General features: G+C 42.4%; 12 non-coding genes and 33 pseudogenes across 12 annotated transcripts; all 45 read left to right on the top strand.

Moving 5' to 3' along the window:
- Nucleotides 1-22: 22 nt before the first annotated feature.
- On the top strand, nt 23-141 carry LOC128033291 (5S ribosomal RNA; annotated as a pseudogene).
- A 482-nt stretch (nt 142-623) lies between these two features.
- LOC128033412 (5S ribosomal RNA) lies at nt 624-741 on the top strand (annotated as a pseudogene).
- A 180-nt stretch (nt 742-921) lies between these two features.
- LOC128033226 (5S ribosomal RNA) lies at nt 922-1040 on the top strand (annotated as a pseudogene).
- Nucleotides 1041-1225: 185 nt separating this feature from the next.
- On the top strand, nt 1226-1344 carry LOC128033422 (5S ribosomal RNA; annotated as a pseudogene).
- A 185-nt stretch (nt 1345-1529) lies between these two features.
- Nucleotides 1530-1648, top strand: LOC128033225 (5S ribosomal RNA; annotated as a pseudogene).
- A 185-nt stretch (nt 1649-1833) lies between these two features.
- On the top strand, nt 1834-1952 carry LOC128033174 (5S ribosomal RNA; annotated as a pseudogene).
- Nucleotides 1953-2137: 185 nt separating this feature from the next.
- On the top strand, nt 2138-2256 carry LOC128033275 (5S ribosomal RNA; annotated as a pseudogene).
- Nucleotides 2257-2441: 185 nt separating this feature from the next.
- LOC128033122 (5S ribosomal RNA) lies at nt 2442-2560 on the top strand. The gene has a single exon (XR_008189458.1). It is a non-coding gene; the product is annotated as a 5S ribosomal RNA (ribosomal RNA).
- A 185-nt stretch (nt 2561-2745) lies between these two features.
- LOC128033310 (5S ribosomal RNA) lies at nt 2746-2864 on the top strand (annotated as a pseudogene).
- Nucleotides 2865-3049: 185 nt separating this feature from the next.
- Nucleotides 3050-3168, top strand: LOC128033318 (5S ribosomal RNA; annotated as a pseudogene).
- A 185-nt stretch (nt 3169-3353) lies between these two features.
- LOC128033293 (5S ribosomal RNA) lies at nt 3354-3472 on the top strand (annotated as a pseudogene).
- Nucleotides 3473-3657: 185 nt separating this feature from the next.
- Nucleotides 3658-3776, top strand: LOC128033374 (5S ribosomal RNA; annotated as a pseudogene).
- A 182-nt stretch (nt 3777-3958) lies between these two features.
- On the top strand, nt 3959-4077 carry LOC128033332 (5S ribosomal RNA; annotated as a pseudogene).
- Nucleotides 4078-4262: 185 nt separating this feature from the next.
- On the top strand, nt 4263-4381 carry LOC128033176 (5S ribosomal RNA; annotated as a pseudogene).
- A 185-nt stretch (nt 4382-4566) lies between these two features.
- LOC128033331 (5S ribosomal RNA) lies at nt 4567-4685 on the top strand (annotated as a pseudogene).
- A 184-nt stretch (nt 4686-4869) lies between these two features.
- Nucleotides 4870-4988, top strand: LOC128033175 (5S ribosomal RNA; annotated as a pseudogene).
- A 185-nt stretch (nt 4989-5173) lies between these two features.
- Nucleotides 5174-5292, top strand: LOC128033387 (5S ribosomal RNA; annotated as a pseudogene).
- Nucleotides 5293-5476: 184 nt separating this feature from the next.
- On the top strand, nt 5477-5595 carry LOC128033437 (5S ribosomal RNA). The gene has a single exon (XR_008189545.1). It is a non-coding gene; the product is annotated as a 5S ribosomal RNA (ribosomal RNA).
- A 184-nt stretch (nt 5596-5779) lies between these two features.
- On the top strand, nt 5780-5895 carry LOC128033479 (5S ribosomal RNA; annotated as a pseudogene).
- Nucleotides 5896-6080: 185 nt separating this feature from the next.
- On the top strand, nt 6081-6199 carry LOC128033267 (5S ribosomal RNA; annotated as a pseudogene).
- Nucleotides 6200-6384: 185 nt separating this feature from the next.
- LOC128033273 (5S ribosomal RNA) lies at nt 6385-6503 on the top strand (annotated as a pseudogene).
- A 185-nt stretch (nt 6504-6688) lies between these two features.
- Nucleotides 6689-6803, top strand: LOC128033444 (5S ribosomal RNA; annotated as a pseudogene).
- A 183-nt stretch (nt 6804-6986) lies between these two features.
- On the top strand, nt 6987-7105 carry LOC128033031 (5S ribosomal RNA). The gene has a single exon (XR_008189366.1). It is a non-coding gene; the product is annotated as a 5S ribosomal RNA (ribosomal RNA).
- Nucleotides 7106-7585: 480 nt separating this feature from the next.
- On the top strand, nt 7586-7704 carry LOC128033069 (5S ribosomal RNA). The gene has a single exon (XR_008189405.1). It is a non-coding gene; the product is annotated as a 5S ribosomal RNA (ribosomal RNA).
- A 184-nt stretch (nt 7705-7888) lies between these two features.
- On the top strand, nt 7889-8007 carry LOC128033375 (5S ribosomal RNA; annotated as a pseudogene).
- Nucleotides 8008-8189: 182 nt separating this feature from the next.
- LOC128033049 (5S ribosomal RNA) lies at nt 8190-8308 on the top strand. Its single transcript, XR_008189385.1, has one exon. It is a non-coding gene; the product is annotated as a 5S ribosomal RNA (ribosomal RNA).
- Nucleotides 8309-8489: 181 nt separating this feature from the next.
- Nucleotides 8490-8607, top strand: LOC128033279 (5S ribosomal RNA; annotated as a pseudogene).
- Nucleotides 8608-8791: 184 nt separating this feature from the next.
- LOC128033364 (5S ribosomal RNA) lies at nt 8792-8910 on the top strand (annotated as a pseudogene).
- Nucleotides 8911-9092: 182 nt separating this feature from the next.
- On the top strand, nt 9093-9211 carry LOC128033123 (5S ribosomal RNA). The gene has a single exon (XR_008189459.1). It is a non-coding gene; the product is annotated as a 5S ribosomal RNA (ribosomal RNA).
- A 184-nt stretch (nt 9212-9395) lies between these two features.
- LOC128033208 (5S ribosomal RNA) lies at nt 9396-9514 on the top strand (annotated as a pseudogene).
- Nucleotides 9515-9699: 185 nt separating this feature from the next.
- LOC128033132 (5S ribosomal RNA) lies at nt 9700-9818 on the top strand. The gene has a single exon (XR_008189467.1). It is a non-coding gene; the product is annotated as a 5S ribosomal RNA (ribosomal RNA).
- A 185-nt stretch (nt 9819-10003) lies between these two features.
- LOC128033164 (5S ribosomal RNA) lies at nt 10004-10122 on the top strand (annotated as a pseudogene).
- Nucleotides 10123-10305: 183 nt separating this feature from the next.
- On the top strand, nt 10306-10424 carry LOC128033091 (5S ribosomal RNA). Its single transcript, XR_008189427.1, has one exon. It is a non-coding gene; the product is annotated as a 5S ribosomal RNA (ribosomal RNA).
- Nucleotides 10425-10865: 441 nt separating this feature from the next.
- Nucleotides 10866-10984, top strand: LOC128033193 (5S ribosomal RNA; annotated as a pseudogene).
- A 183-nt stretch (nt 10985-11167) lies between these two features.
- On the top strand, nt 11168-11283 carry LOC128033483 (5S ribosomal RNA; annotated as a pseudogene).
- A 179-nt stretch (nt 11284-11462) lies between these two features.
- LOC128033453 (5S ribosomal RNA) lies at nt 11463-11578 on the top strand (annotated as a pseudogene).
- Nucleotides 11579-11761: 183 nt separating this feature from the next.
- Nucleotides 11762-11880, top strand: LOC128032828 (5S ribosomal RNA). Its single transcript, XR_008189169.1, has one exon. It is a non-coding gene; the product is annotated as a 5S ribosomal RNA (ribosomal RNA).
- A 182-nt stretch (nt 11881-12062) lies between these two features.
- Nucleotides 12063-12181, top strand: LOC128033043 (5S ribosomal RNA). The gene has a single exon (XR_008189378.1). It is a non-coding gene; the product is annotated as a 5S ribosomal RNA (ribosomal RNA).
- A 182-nt stretch (nt 12182-12363) lies between these two features.
- LOC128033282 (5S ribosomal RNA) lies at nt 12364-12482 on the top strand (annotated as a pseudogene).
- A 181-nt stretch (nt 12483-12663) lies between these two features.
- LOC128033096 (5S ribosomal RNA) lies at nt 12664-12782 on the top strand. The gene has a single exon (XR_008189431.1). It is a non-coding gene; the product is annotated as a 5S ribosomal RNA (ribosomal RNA).
- Nucleotides 12783-12965: 183 nt separating this feature from the next.
- LOC128033028 (5S ribosomal RNA) lies at nt 12966-13084 on the top strand. The gene has a single exon (XR_008189364.1). It is a non-coding gene; the product is annotated as a 5S ribosomal RNA (ribosomal RNA).
- A 184-nt stretch (nt 13085-13268) lies between these two features.
- Nucleotides 13269-13387, top strand: LOC128033240 (5S ribosomal RNA; annotated as a pseudogene).
- Nucleotides 13388-13571: 184 nt separating this feature from the next.
- Nucleotides 13572-13690, top strand: LOC128033503 (5S ribosomal RNA; annotated as a pseudogene).
- A 182-nt stretch (nt 13691-13872) lies between these two features.
- On the top strand, nt 13873-13987 carry LOC128033470 (5S ribosomal RNA; annotated as a pseudogene).
- A 177-nt stretch (nt 13988-14164) lies between these two features.
- LOC128033490 (5S ribosomal RNA) lies at nt 14165-14281 on the top strand (annotated as a pseudogene).
- The last annotated feature ends 71 nt before the right edge of the window (nt 14282-14352 follow it).

Below are 14352 nucleotides of genomic sequence, written 5' to 3'. Positions count from 1 at the left end.
AATAGATTGCGCAAGAGTTCACGGGTGCGCTCATACCAGCACTAATGCACCGGATCCCATCAAAACGTCGTAGTTAGGCGTGCTTGGGTGACTGTAGTACTAGGATGGGTGACCTCCTGGGAAGTCCGCGCGTTGCACCCCTCCCACATTATTTCATACAATGTTTTTTGTTAGTTGCATTTTCTCCACGTGGTGTAACTCAATCGTTATTTGCGTTTTGCGAAATAAATAATTTGACACGATATTTGGTCGAATTTGCATTAAAATTCGAGGCGCAAAGTGCGATAAGGGCGACCTTTATATGAACAGATTACGCAAGAGTTGTGGGTGAGATCATACACGCTCTAATGCACCGGATCCTATCAAAAGCGCCGTAGTTGAGCGTGCTAGGCGAGAGTAGTCCTAGGATGGATGACCTCTGCGATGTCCTCGTGTTGCACCCTCCCACTTTATTTCATATAATGTTTTTGTTAATTGCATTTTCTCCACGTGGTGTAACTCATTCGTTATTTGCGTTTTGCGAAATAAATAATTTGAAACGATATTTGGTCGAATTTGCATTAAAATTCGAGGCGCAACTCCGATAAAGGGCGCCTTTATATGAGCAGATTAGCAAGAGTTGTGGGTGAGATCATAGCGACACTAATGCACCGGATCCTATCAAAACGCCGTAGTTAAGCATGCTTGGCGAGAGTAGTACTAGGATGGGTGACCTCCTGGGAAGTCCTCGTGTTGCACCGCTCCCACTTTATTTCATTTAATGTTTTTTGTTAGTTGCATTTTCTCCTCGTGGTGTAACTCATTCGTTATTTGCGTTTTGTAAATAAATAATTTGAACGCTATTTGGTCGAATTTGCATTCAAATTCGAGGAAAGTGCTATAAGGGCGACCATTATACGAATAGATTGCGCAAGAGTTCACGGGTGCGCTCATACCAGCACTAATGCACCGGATCCCATCAAAACGTCGTAGTTAGGCGTGCTTGGGTGACTGTAGTACTAGGATGGGTGACCTCCTGGGAAGTCCTCGTGTTGCACCCCTCCCACATTATTTCATACAATGTTTTTTGTTAGTTGCATTTTCTCCACGTGGTGTAACTGAATCGTTATTTGCGTTTTGCGAAATAAATAATTTGACACGATATTTGGTCGAATTTGCATTAAAATTCGAGGCGCAAGTGCGATAAGGGGCAGCCTTTATATGAACAGATTGCGCAAGAGTTGACGGGTGAGATCATACCTGCTCTAATGCACCGGATCCTATCAAAACGCCGTAGTTGAGCGTGCTAGGGCGAGAGTAGTCCTAGGATGGATGACCTCCTGCGATGTCCTCGTGTTGCACCCCTCCCACTTTATTTCATATAATGTTTTTTGTTAATTGCATTTTCTCCACGTGGTGTAACTCATTCGTTATTTTCGTTTTGCGAAATAAATAATTTCAAACGATATTTGGTCGAATTTGCATTAAAATTCGAGGCGCAACTCCGATAAGGGGCTGCCTTTATATGAACAGATTGCGCAAGAGTTGACGGGTGAGATCATAGCAGCACTAATGCACCGGATCCTATCAAAACGCCGTAGTTAAGCATGCTTGGGCGAGAGTAGTACTAGGATGGGTGACCTCCTGGGAAGTCCTCGTGTTGCACCGCTCCCACTTTATTTCATTTAATGTTTTTTGTTAGTTGCATTTTCTCCACGTGGTGTAACTCATTCGTTATTGGTGTTTTGCGAAATAAATAATTTGAAACGATATTTGGTCGAATTTGCATTAAAATTCGAGGCGAAAGTTCGCTAAGGGGTAGCCTTTATATGAATACATTGCGCAAGAGTTGACGGGTGCGATCATATCAGCACTAATGCACCGGATCCGATCAAAACGCCGTAGTTAAGCGTGCTAGGGCGAGAGTAGTCCTAGGATGGATGACCTCCTGCGAAGTACTCGTGTTGCACCCCTCCCACTTTATTTCATATAATGTTTTTTGTTAGTTGCATTTTCTCCACGTGGTGTAATTCATTCGTTATTAGCGTTTTGCGAATTAAATATTTTGAAACGCTATTTGGTCGAATTTGCCTTCAAATTCGAGGCGGAAGTGCTATAAGGGGCAGCCTTTATATGAATAGATTGCGCAAGAGTTCACGGGTGCGCTCATACCAGCACTAATGCACCGGATCCCATCAAAACGTCGTAGTTAGGCGTGCTTGGGTGACTGTAGTACTAGGATGGGTGACCTCCTAGGAAGTCCTCGTGTTGCACCCCTCCCACATTATTTCATACAATGTTTTTTGTTAGTTGCATTTTCTCCACGTGGTGTAACTCATTCGTTATTTGCGTTTTAAGAAATAAATAATTTGACACAATATTTGGTCGAATTTGCATTAAAATTCGAGGCGCAAGTACGATAAGGGGCAGCCTTTATATGAACAGATTGCGCAAGAGTTGACGGGTGAGATCATACCAGCACTAATGCACCGGATTCCATCAAAACGCTGTAGTTAAGCGTGCTTGGGTGAGAGTAGTACTAGGATGGGTGACCTCCTGGGAACTCCTCGTGTTGCACCACTCCCACTTTATTTCATTTACTGTTTTTTGTTAGTTGCCTTTTCTCCACGTGGTGTAACTCATTCGTTATTTTCGTTTTGCGAAATAAATAATTTGAAACGATATTTGGTCGAATAGGCATTAAAATTCGAGGCGCAACTGCGGTAAGGGGCAGCCTTTATATGAATAGATTGCGCAAGAGTTGACGGGTGAGGTCATACCTGCTCTAATGCACCGGATCCTATCAAAACGCCGTAGTTAAGCGTGCTTGGTTGAGAGTGGTACTAGGATGGGTGACCTCCTGGGAAGTCCTCGTGTTGCATCCCTCCCACTTTATTTCATTTAGTGTTTTTTGTTAGTTGCATTTATTCCACGTGGTGTAACTCATTCGTTATTTGCGTTTTGTGAAATAATTAATTTGAAACGATATTTGGTCGAATTTGCATTAAAATTCGAGGCGAAAGTTCGATAAGGGGTAGCCCTTATATGAATACATTGCGCAAGAGTTGACGGGTACGATCATATCAGCAGTAATGCACCGGATCCGATCAAAACGCCGTAGTTAAGCGTGCTTGGGCGAGAGTAGTCCTAGGATGGATGACCTCCTGCGAAGTCCTCGTGTTGCACCCCTCCCACTTTATTTCATATAAAGTTTTTTGTTAGTTGCATTTTCTCCACGTGGTGTAACTCATTCGTTATTTGCGTTTTGCGAAATAAATAATTTGAAACGATATTTGGTCGAATTTGCATTAAAATTCGAGGCGCAACTCCGATAAGGGGCTGCCTTTATATGAACAGATTGCGCAAGAGTTGACGGGTGAGATCATACCAGCACTAATGCACCGGATCCTATCAAAACGTCGTAGTTAAGCATGCTTGGGCGAGAGTAGTACTAGGATGAGTGACCTCCTGGGAAGTCCTCGTGTTGCACCGCTCCCACTTTATTTCATTTAATGTTTTTTGTTAGTTGCATTTTCTCCACGTGGTGTAACTCAATCGTTATTTGCGTTTTGCGAAATAAATAATTTGAAACGCTATTTGGTCGAATTTGCCTTCAAATTCGAGGCGGAAGTGCTATAAGGGGCAGCCTTGATATGAATAGATTGCGCAAGAGTTCACGGGTGCGCTCACACCAGCACTAATGCACCGGATCCCATCAAAACGTCGTAGTTAGGCGTGCTTGGGTGACTGTAGTACTAGGATGGGTGACGTCCTGGGAAGTCCTCGTGTTGCACCCCTCCCACATTATTTCATACAATGTTTTTTGTTAGTTGCATTTTCTCCACGTGGTGTAACTCATTCGTTATTTACGTTTTGCGAAATAAATAATTTGACACGATATTTGGTCGAATTTGCATTAAAATTCGAGGCTAAGTGCGATAAGGGCGACCTTTATTTGAGCAGTTATGCAAGAGTTGACGGGTGAGATCATACCAGCACTAATGCACCGGATTCTATCAAAACGCTGTAGTTAAGCGTGCTTTGGTGAGAGTTGTACTAGGATGGGTGACCTCCTGGGAAGTCCTCGTGCTGCACCGCTCCCACTTTATTTCATTTAATGTTTTTTGTTAGTTGCCTTTTCTCCACGTGGTGTAACTCATTCGTTATTTGCGTTTTGCGAAATAAATAATTTGAAACGATATTTGGTCGAATTTGCATTAAAATTCGAGGCTCAACTGCGGTAAGGGGCAGCCTTTATACGAATAGATTGCGCAAGAGTTGACGGGTGAGATCATACCTGCTCTAATGCACCGGATCCTATCAAAACGCCGTAGTTAAGCGTGCTTGGGTGAGAGTAGTACTAGGATGGGTGACCTGCTGGGAAGTCCTCGTGTTGCACCCCTCCCACATTATTTCATACAATGTTTTTTGTTAGTTGCATTTTCTCCACGTGGTGTAACTCATTCGTTATTTACGTTTTGCGAAATAAATAATTTGACACGATATTTGGTCGAATTTGCATTAAAATTCGAGGCGCAAGTGCGATAAGGGGCAGCCTTTATTTGAACAGATTGCGCAAGAGTTGACGGGTGAGATCATACCAGCACTAATGCACCGGATTCTATCAAAACGCTGTAGTTAAGCGTGCTTTGGTGAGAGTTGTACTAGGATGGGTGACCTCCTGGGAAGTCCTCGTGCTGCACCGCTCCCACTTTATTTCATTTAATGTTTTTTGTTAGTTGCCTTTTCTCCACGTGGTGTAACTCATTCGTTATTTGCGTTTTGCGAAATAAATAATTTGAAACGATATTTGGTCGAATTTGCATTAAAATTGAGGCTCAAGCTATGATGAAGGGCACCTTTATACGAATAGATTGCGCAAGAGTTGACGGGTGAGATCATACCTGCTCTAATGCACCGGATCCTATCAAAACGCCGTAGTTAAGCGTGCTTGGGTGAGAGTAGTACTAGGATGGGTGACCTGCTGGGAAGTCCTCGTGTTGCACCCCTCCCACTTTATTTCATTTAGTGTTTTTTGTTAGTTGCCTTTTCTCCACGTGGTGTAACTCATTCGTTATTTGCGTTTTGCGAAATAAATAATTTGAAACGATATTTGGTCAAATTTGCATTAAAATTCGAGGCGAAAGTTCGATAAGGGGTAGCCTTTATATGAATACATTGCGCAAGAGTTGACGAGTGCGATCATATCAGCACTAATGCACCGGATCCGATCAAAACGCCGTAGTTAAGCGTGCTAAGGCGAGAGTAGTCCTAGGATGTGTGACCTCCTGCGAAGTCCTCGTCTTGCACCCCTCCCACTTTATTTCATATAATGTTTTTTGTTAGTTGCATTTTCTCCACGTGGTGTAACTCATTCGTTATTTGCGTTTTGCGAAATAAATAATTTGAAACGATATTTGGTCGAATTTGCATTAAAATTCGAGGCGCAACTCCGATAAGGGCGACCTTTATATGAACAGATTGCGTAAGAGTTGACGGGTGAGATCATACCAGCACTAATGCACCGGATCCCATCAGAACTCCGCAGTTAAGCGTGCTCGGGCGAGAGTAATACTAGGATGGGTGACCTCCTGAGAAGTCCTCGTGTTGCACCCCTCCCATTTTATTTCATATAATATTTTTTTTAGTTGCATTTTCTCCACGTGGTGCAACTCTTTTGTTATTTGTGTCTTGCAAAATAAATAAATTGAAATGATATTTGGTCGAATTTGCCTTCAAATTCGAGGCGGAAGTGCGATAAGGGGCAGGCTCTATACCAATCGATTGCGCAGTAGTTGACAGGTGCGATCATACCACTAATGCACCGGATCCTATCAAAACGCCGTAGTTAAGCGTGCTTGGGTGAATGTAGTACTAGGATTGGTGACCTCCTGGGAAGTCCTCGTGTTGCACCCCTCCCACATTATTTCATATAATGTTTTTTGTTAGTTGCATTTTATCCACGTGGTGTAACTCATTCGTTATTTGCGTTTTGCGAAATAAATAATTTGAAACGATATTTAGTCGAATTTGCATTAAAATTCGAGGCGCAACTGCGATAAGGGGCAGCCTTTATATGAATAGATTGCCCAAGAGTTGACGGGTGAGATATTACCAACACTAATGCACCGGATCCTATCAAAACGCCGTAGTTAAACGTGCTTGGGTGAGAGTAGTACTAGGATGGGTGACCTCCTGGGAAGTCCTCGTGTTGCACCCCTCCCACTTTATTTCATTTAATGTTTTTTGTTAGTTGCATTTTCTCCACGTGGTGTAACTCATTCGTTATTTGCGTTTTGCGAAATAAATAATTTGAAACGATATTTGGTCGAATTTGCATTAAAATTCGAGGCGAAAGTTCGATAAGGGGTAGCCTTTATATGAATACATTGCGCAAGAGTTGACGGGTGCGATCATATCTGCACTAATGCACCGGATCCGATCAAAACGCCATAGTTAAGCGTGCTAGGGCGAGAGTAGTCCTAGGATGTGTGACCTCCTGCGAAGTCCTCGTGTTGCACCCCTCCCACTTTATTTCATTTAATGTTTTTTGTTAGTTGCATTTTCTCCACGTGGTGTAACTCATTCGTTATTTGCGTTTTGCGAAATAAATAATTTGAAACGATATTTGGTCAAATTTGCATTCAAAGTCGAGGCGCAAGTGCGATAAGGGGCAGCCTTTATGGGAATAGATTCCGCAAGAGTTGACGGGCGCGATCATACCAGCACTAATACACCGGATCCTATCAAAACGCCGTAGTTAAGCGTGCTTGGGTGATAGTAGTACTAGGATGGGTGACCTCCTGGAAGTCCTCGTGCACCCCCTATTTTATTTAATATAATGTTTTTTGTTAGTAGCATTTTCTCCACGTGGTGTAACTCATTCGTTATTTGCGTTATGCGAAATAAATAATTTGAAACGATATTTGGTCGAATTTGCATTAAAATTCGAGGCGCAAGTGCGATATGGGGCAGCCTTTATATGAATAGATTGCAGAAAAGTTCACGGGTGCGCTCATACCAGTACTAATGTACCGGATCCCATCAGAACTCCGCAGCTAAGCGTGCTTGGGAGAGAGTAATACTAGGATGGGTGACCTCCTGGGAAGTCCTCGTGTTGCACCCCTCCCATTTTATTTCATATAATATTTTTTTTAGTTGCATTTTCTCAACGTGGTGCAACTCATTCGTTATTTGCGTCTTGCAAAATAAATAAATTCAAACGATATTTGGTCGAGTTTGCCTTCAAATTCGAGGCGCAATTGCGATAAGGGGCAGCCTTTATATGAATAGATTGCGCAAGAGATGACGGGTACGATCATACCAGCACTAATGCACCGAATCCCATTCAAACGCCGCAATTAAGCGTGCTTGGGCGAGAGGATTACTAGGGTGGGCGACCTCCTGGAAGTCCTCGTGCACCCCCTATTTTATTTAATATAATGTTTTTTGTTAGTAGCATTTTCTCCACGTGGTGTAACTCATTCGTTATTTGCGTTATGCGAAATAAATAATTTGAACGATATTTGGTCGAATTTGCATTAAAATTCGAGGCAAAGTCTTGATATAGGGCAGCCTTTATATGAATAGATTGCGAAAGAGTTCACGGTGCGATCATACCAGCACTAATGCACCGGATCCCATCAGAACTCTGCAGTTAAGCGTGCTTGGGCGAGAGTAGTACTAGGATGGGTGACCTCCTGGGAAGTCCTCGTGTTGCACCCCTCCCATTTTATTTCATATAATATTTTTTTTAGTTGCATTTTCTCAACGTGGTGCAACTTATTCGTTATTTGCGTCTTGCAAAATAAATAAATTCAAAGGATATTTGGTCGAGTTTGCCTTCAAATTCGAGGCGCAAGTGCGATAAGGGGCAGCCTTTATATGAATAGATTGCGCAAAAGTTGAAGGGTGCGCTTATACAAGCACTAATGCACCGTATCCCATCAGAACACTGCAGGTAAGAGTGCTTGCGGGAGAGTAGTACTCGGATGGGTGACCTCCTGGGAAGTCCACGTGTTGCACCCCTCCCATTTTATTTCATATAATATTTTTTAGTGTCATTTTATCCACGTGGTGTAACTCATTCGTTATTTGTGTTTTGTAAAATAAATAAATTGAAATGATATTTGGTCGAATTTGCCTTCAAATTCGAGGCGCAAGTGCGATAAGGGGCAGCCTTTATATGAATAGATTGCGCAAGTGTTGACGGGTGCACTCATACCAGCACTAATGCACCGGATCCCATCAGAACTCCGCAGTCAAGCGTGCTTGGGCGAGAGTAGTACTAGGATGGGTAACCTCGCGGGAAATCCTAGTGTTTCACCCCTCCCATTTTATTTCATATAATGTTTTTTTAGTTGCATTTTCTCCACGTGGTGTAACTCATTCGTTATTTGCGTTTTGCGAAATAAATGATTTGAACGATATTTGGTCTAATTTGCATTCAAATTCGAGGCGCAAATCTTGATAAGGGCACCTTTATATGAATAGATTGCGCAAGAGTTGACGAGTGCGATCATACCAGCACTAATGCACCGGATCCTATCAAAACACCGTAGTTAAACGTGCTTGGCCGAGAGTATTACTAGGATGGGTGACCTCCGGGAAGTCCTCGTGTTGCACCCCTCCCATTTTATTTCATATAATATTTTTTTTAGTTGCATTTTCTCCACGTGGTGTAACTCATTCGTTATTTACGTTTTGGAAAATAAATAAATTGAAATGATATTTGGTCGAATTTGCTTTCAAATTCGAGGCGAAAGTGTGATAAGAGGCAGCCTTTATATGATTAGATTGCGCAAAAGTTGACGGTTGCTCTCATAACAGTACTAATGCACCTGATCCCATCAGAACTCCGCATTTAAGCTTGCTTGGGCGAGAGTAATACTTGGATGGGTGACCTCCTGGGAACTCATCGTGTTGCACCCCTCCCATTTTATTTCGTATAATATTTTTTTAGTTGCATTTTCTCCACGTGGTGTAACTCATTCGTTATTTGCGTTTTGCAAAATAAATAAATTTAAACGATATTTGGTCGAATTTGCCTTCAAATTCGAGGCGCTAGTGCGATAAGGGCAGCCTCTATATGAATAGATTGCGCAAGAGCTGACGACTGTGCTCATACCAGCACTAATGCACCGGATCCCATCAGAACTCCGCAGTTAAGCGTGCTTGGGCGTGAGTTGTACTAGGATGGGTGACCTCCTGGGAAGTCATCCTGTTGCACCCCTCCCATTTTATTTCAGGTAGTATTTCTTTTAGTTGCATTTTCTCCACGTGGTGTAACTCATTCGTTATTTGTGTTGTGTGAAATAAATAATTAGAAAAGATATTTGGCCAAATTTGCATTCAAAGTCGAGGCGCAAGTGCGATAAGGGGCAGCCTTTATGTGAATAGATTGCGCAAGAGTTGACGGGTGCGATCATACCAGCACTAATGCACCGGATCCTATCAAAACGCCGTAGTTAAGCGTGCTTGGGAGAGACTAGTACTAGGATGGCTGACGTCCTGGGAAGTCCTCGTGTTGCACCCCTCCCACTTTATTTCATTTAATGTTTTTTATTAGTTGCATTTTCTCCACGTGGTGTAACTCATTCGTTATTTGCGTTTTGCGAAATAAATAATTTGAAACGATATTTGGTCGAATTTGCATTAAAATTCGTGGCGAAAGTACGATAAGGGGCAGCCTTTATATGAATACATTGCGCAAGAGTTGACAGGTGCGATCATATCAGCACTAATGCACCGGTTCCGATCAAAACGCCGAAGTTAAGCGTGCTAGGGCGAGAGTAGTCCTAGGATGGGTGACCACCTAGGAAGCCCTCGTGTTGCACCCCTCCCACTTTATTTCATATAATGTTTTTTGTTAGTAGCATTTTCTCCACGTGGTGTAACTCATTCGTTATTCGCGTTTTGCGAAATAAATAATTTGAAATGATATTTGGTCTAATTTGGATTCAAATTCGAGGCGCAAGTGCGATAAGGGGCAGCCTTTATATGAATAGATTGCGCAAGAGTTGACGGGTGCGATCGTACCAGCACTAATGCACCGGATCCAATCAAAACGCCGTAGTTAAACTTGCTTGGGCGAGAGTAGTACCAGGATGGGTGACCTCCTGGGAAGTCCTCGTGTTGCACCTATCCCATTTTATTTCATATAAATTTTTTTTAGTTACATTTTCTCCACGTGGTGTAACTCATTCGTTATTTGCGTTTTGCAAAATAAATAAATTGAAACGATCTTTGGTCGAATCTGCCTTCAAATTCGAGGTGCAAGTGCGATAAGGGGCAGTCTTTAAATGAATAGATTGCGCAAGAGTTGACGGGTGCGCTCATACCAGCACTAATGCATCGGATCCTATCAAAACTCCGTAGTTAAGCGTGCTTGGGCGAGAGTAGTACTAGGATGGGTAACCTCCTGGGAAGTCCTCGTGTTTCACCCTTCCCATTTTATTTCATATAATATTTTTTTAGTTGCATTTTCTCCACGTGGTGTAACTCATTCGTTATTTGTGTTGTGCGAAATAATTAATTTGAAACAATATTTGGTCGAATTTACATTCAAATTCGAGGCGCAAGTGCGATAAGGGGCAACCTTTATGTGAATAGATTGCGCAAGAGTTGACGAGTGCGATCATGCCACCACTAATACACCGTAGTTAAACGTGCTTGGGCGAGTGTAGTACTAGGATGGGTGACCTCCCACTTTATTTCATATAATTTTTTTGTTAGTTGCATTTTCTCCACGTGGTGTAACTCATTCGTTATTCGCGTTTTGCGAAATAAATAATTTGGAATTATATTTGGTCTAATTTGGATTAACATTCGAGGCGCAAGTGCGATAAGGGGCAGCCTTTATATGAATAGATTGCACAAGAGTTGACGGGTGCGATCATATCAGCACTAATGCACTGGAACCTATCAAAACGCCGTAGTTAAACGTGCTTGGGCGAGAGTAGTAACAGGATGGGTGACCTCCTGGGAAGTCCTCGTGTTGCACCCATCCCATTTTATTTCATATAATATTTTTTTAGTTGCATTTTCTCCACGTGGTGTAACTCATTCGTTATTTGCGTTTTGCAAAATAAATAAATTGAAACGATCTTAGGTCGAATTTGCCTTCAAATTCGAGGCGCAAGTGCGATAAGGGGCAGCCTTTATATGAATAGATTGCGCAAGAGTTGATGGGTACGATCATACCAGCACTAATGCACCGAATCCCATTCAAACGCCGCAATTAAGCGTGCTTCGGCGAGAGGATTACTAGGGTGGGCGACCTCCTGGGAAGTCCTCGTGTACCCCCTATTTTATTTAATATAATGTTTTTTGTTAGTAGCATTTTCTCCACGTGGTGTAACTCATTCGTTATTTGCGTTATGCGAAATAAATAATTTGAAACGATATTTGGTCGAATTTGCATTAAAATTGAGGCAAAGTCTTATATGGGCGACCTTTATATGAATAGATTGCGTAAGAGTTCACGGTGCGCTCATGCCACACTAATGCACCGGATCCCATCGAACTCCGCAACTAAGCGTGCTTGGCGAGAGTAATACTAGGATGGGTGACCTCACAGGAAGTCCTCGTGTTGCACCCTCCCATTTTATTTCATATAATATTTTTTTTAGTTGCATTTTCTCCACGTGGTGTAACTCATTCGTTATTTACTTTTTGCAAAATAAATAAATTGAAACGATATTTGGTCGAATTTGCCTTCAAATTCGAGGCGAAAGTGCGATAAGAGGCAGCCTTTATACGATTAGATTGCGCAAATGTTGACGGGTGCGCTCATACCAGCACGAATGCACCGGATCCCATCAGAACTCCGCAGTTAAGCGTGCTTAGGCGAGAGTAGTACTAGGATGGGTGACCTCCTGGGAAGTCCTCGTGTTGCACCCCTCCCATTTTATTTCATATAATATTTTTTTAGTTGCATTTTCTGCACGTGGTGTAACTCATTCGTTATTTGCGTTTTGCAAAATAAATAATTTGAAACGATATTTAGTCGAATTTGCCTTCAAATTCGAGGCGCAAGTGCGATAAGGGCAGCCTCAATATGAATAGATTGCGCAAGAGTTGTCGAGTGCGCTCATACCAGCACTAATGCACCGGATCCCATCAGAACTCCGCAGTTAAGCGTGCTTGGGCGTGAGTAGTACTAGGATGGCTGACCTCCTGGGAAGTCCTCGTGTTTCACCACTCCTATTTTATTTCATATAATTTTTTTTAGTTGCATTTTCTCCACGTGGTGTAACTCATTCGTTTTTTGCGTTGTGCGAAATAAATAATTAGAAACGATATTTGGACAAATTTGCATTCAAATTCGAGGCGCAAGTGCGATGAGGGGCAGTCTTTATGTGAATAGATTGCGCAAGAGTTGACGGGTGCGATCATACCAGCACTAATGCACTGGATCCCATCCAAACGCCGCTGTTAAGCGTCCTTGGGCGAGAGGATTACTAGGGTGGGTGACATCCTGGGAAGTCCTCGTGTTGCACCCATCCCATTTTATTTCATATAATATTTTCTTAGTTGCATTTTCTCCACGTGGTGTAACTCATTCGTTATTTGCGTTTTGCGAAATAAATAATTTGAAACGATATTTGGTCGAATTTGCTTTCAAATTCGAGGCGCAAGTGTGATAAGGGGCAGCCTTAATGAATGGATTGCGCAAGAGTTGACGAGTGCGATCATGCCAGCACTAATGCACCGGATCCTATCAAAACACCGTAGTTAAACGTGCTTGGGCGAGTGTAGTACTAGGATGGGTGACCTCCTGGGAAGTCCTCGTGTTGCACCCCTCCCATTTTATTTCATATAATATTTTTTTTAGTTGCATTTTCTGCACGTGGTGTAAATCATTCGTTATTTGCGTTTTGCAAAATAAATAAATTGAAACGATATTTGGTCGAATTTGCCTTCAAATTCGAGGCGCAAGTGCGATAAGGGCAGCCTCAATATGAATAGATTGCGCAAGAGTTGACGAGTGCGCTCATACCAGCACTGATGCACCGGATCCCATCAGAACTCCGCAGTTAAGCGTGGTTGGGCGTGAGTAGTACTAGGATGGGTGACCTCCTGGGAAGTCCTCGTGTTTCACCCCTCCTATTTTATTTCATATAATATTTTTTTTAGTTGCATTTTCTCCACGTGGTGTAACTCATTCGTTATTTGCGTTTTGCGAAATAAATAATTTGAAACGATATTTGGTCGAATTTGCTTTCAAATTCGAGGCGCAAGTGTGATAAGGGACAGCCTTTATATGAATGGATTGCGCAAGAGTTGACGAGTGCGATCATGCCAGCACTAATGCACCGGATCCTATCAAAACACCGTAGTTGAACGTGCTTGGGCGAGTGTAGTACTAGGATAGGTGACCTTCTGGGAAGTCCTCGTGTTGCACCCCTCCCATTTTATTTCATACAATATTTTTTTTAGCTGCATTTTCTCCACGTCGTGTAACTCATTCGTTATTTACGTTTTGCAAAATAAATAAATTGAAACGATATTTGGTCGAATTTGCCTTCAAATTCGAGGCGAAAGTGCGATAAGAGGCAGCCTTTATATGATTAGATTGCGCAAAAGTTGACGACTGCTCTCATAACAGCACTAATGCACCTGATCCAATCAGAACTTCCCAGTTAAGTGTGCTTGGGCGAGAGAAGTACAAGGATGGGTGACCTCCTAGGAAGTCATCGTGTTGCACCCCTCCCATTTTATTTCATATAATGTTTTTTTAGTTGCATTTTCTCTACGTGGTGTAACTCATTCGTTATCTGCGTTTTGCAAAATAAATAAATTGAAATGATATTTGGTCGAATTTGCCTTCAAATTCGAGGCGAAAATCTTGATAAGGGCGCCTTTATATGAATAGATTGCACAAAAGTTGACGGGTGCGCTCGCACCGGCACTAATGCACCGGATCCCTCGAACTCCGCAGATTAAGCGTGCTTGGCGAGAGTAGTACTAGGATGGGTGACCTCTGGAAGTCCTCGTGTTGCACCCTCCCATTTTATTTCATAAAATATTTTTTTAGTTGCATTTTCTCCACGTGGTGTAACTCATTCGTTATTTGCGTTTTGCAAAATAAATAAATTGAACGATATTTGGTGAATTTGCCTTCAAATTCGAGGCAAAATTGATAAGGCGACCTCTATATGAATAGATTGCGCAATTGTTGACAATTAACGCTCATACCAAAGACTAATACACGGATCCCATCAGAACTCCGCAGTTAAACGTGCTTGGGCGTGAGTTGTACTAGGATAGGTGACCTCCTGGGAAGTCCTCGTGTTTCACCCCTTCCATTTTATTTCATATAATAATTTTTTTAGCTGCATTTTTTCCACGTGGTGTAACTCATTCGTTTTT

Source organism: Gossypium raimondii, chromosome 9, assembly GCF_025698545.1.
Source record: "Gossypium raimondii isolate GPD5lz chromosome 9, ASM2569854v1, whole genome shotgun sequence".
Lineage (NCBI taxonomy): Eukaryota > Viridiplantae > Streptophyta > Magnoliopsida > Malvales > Malvaceae > Gossypium > Gossypium raimondii.
The sequence above is the reverse complement of the archived record's forward strand: the minus strand, read 5'-3'. Positions and strand labels throughout refer to the sequence as shown.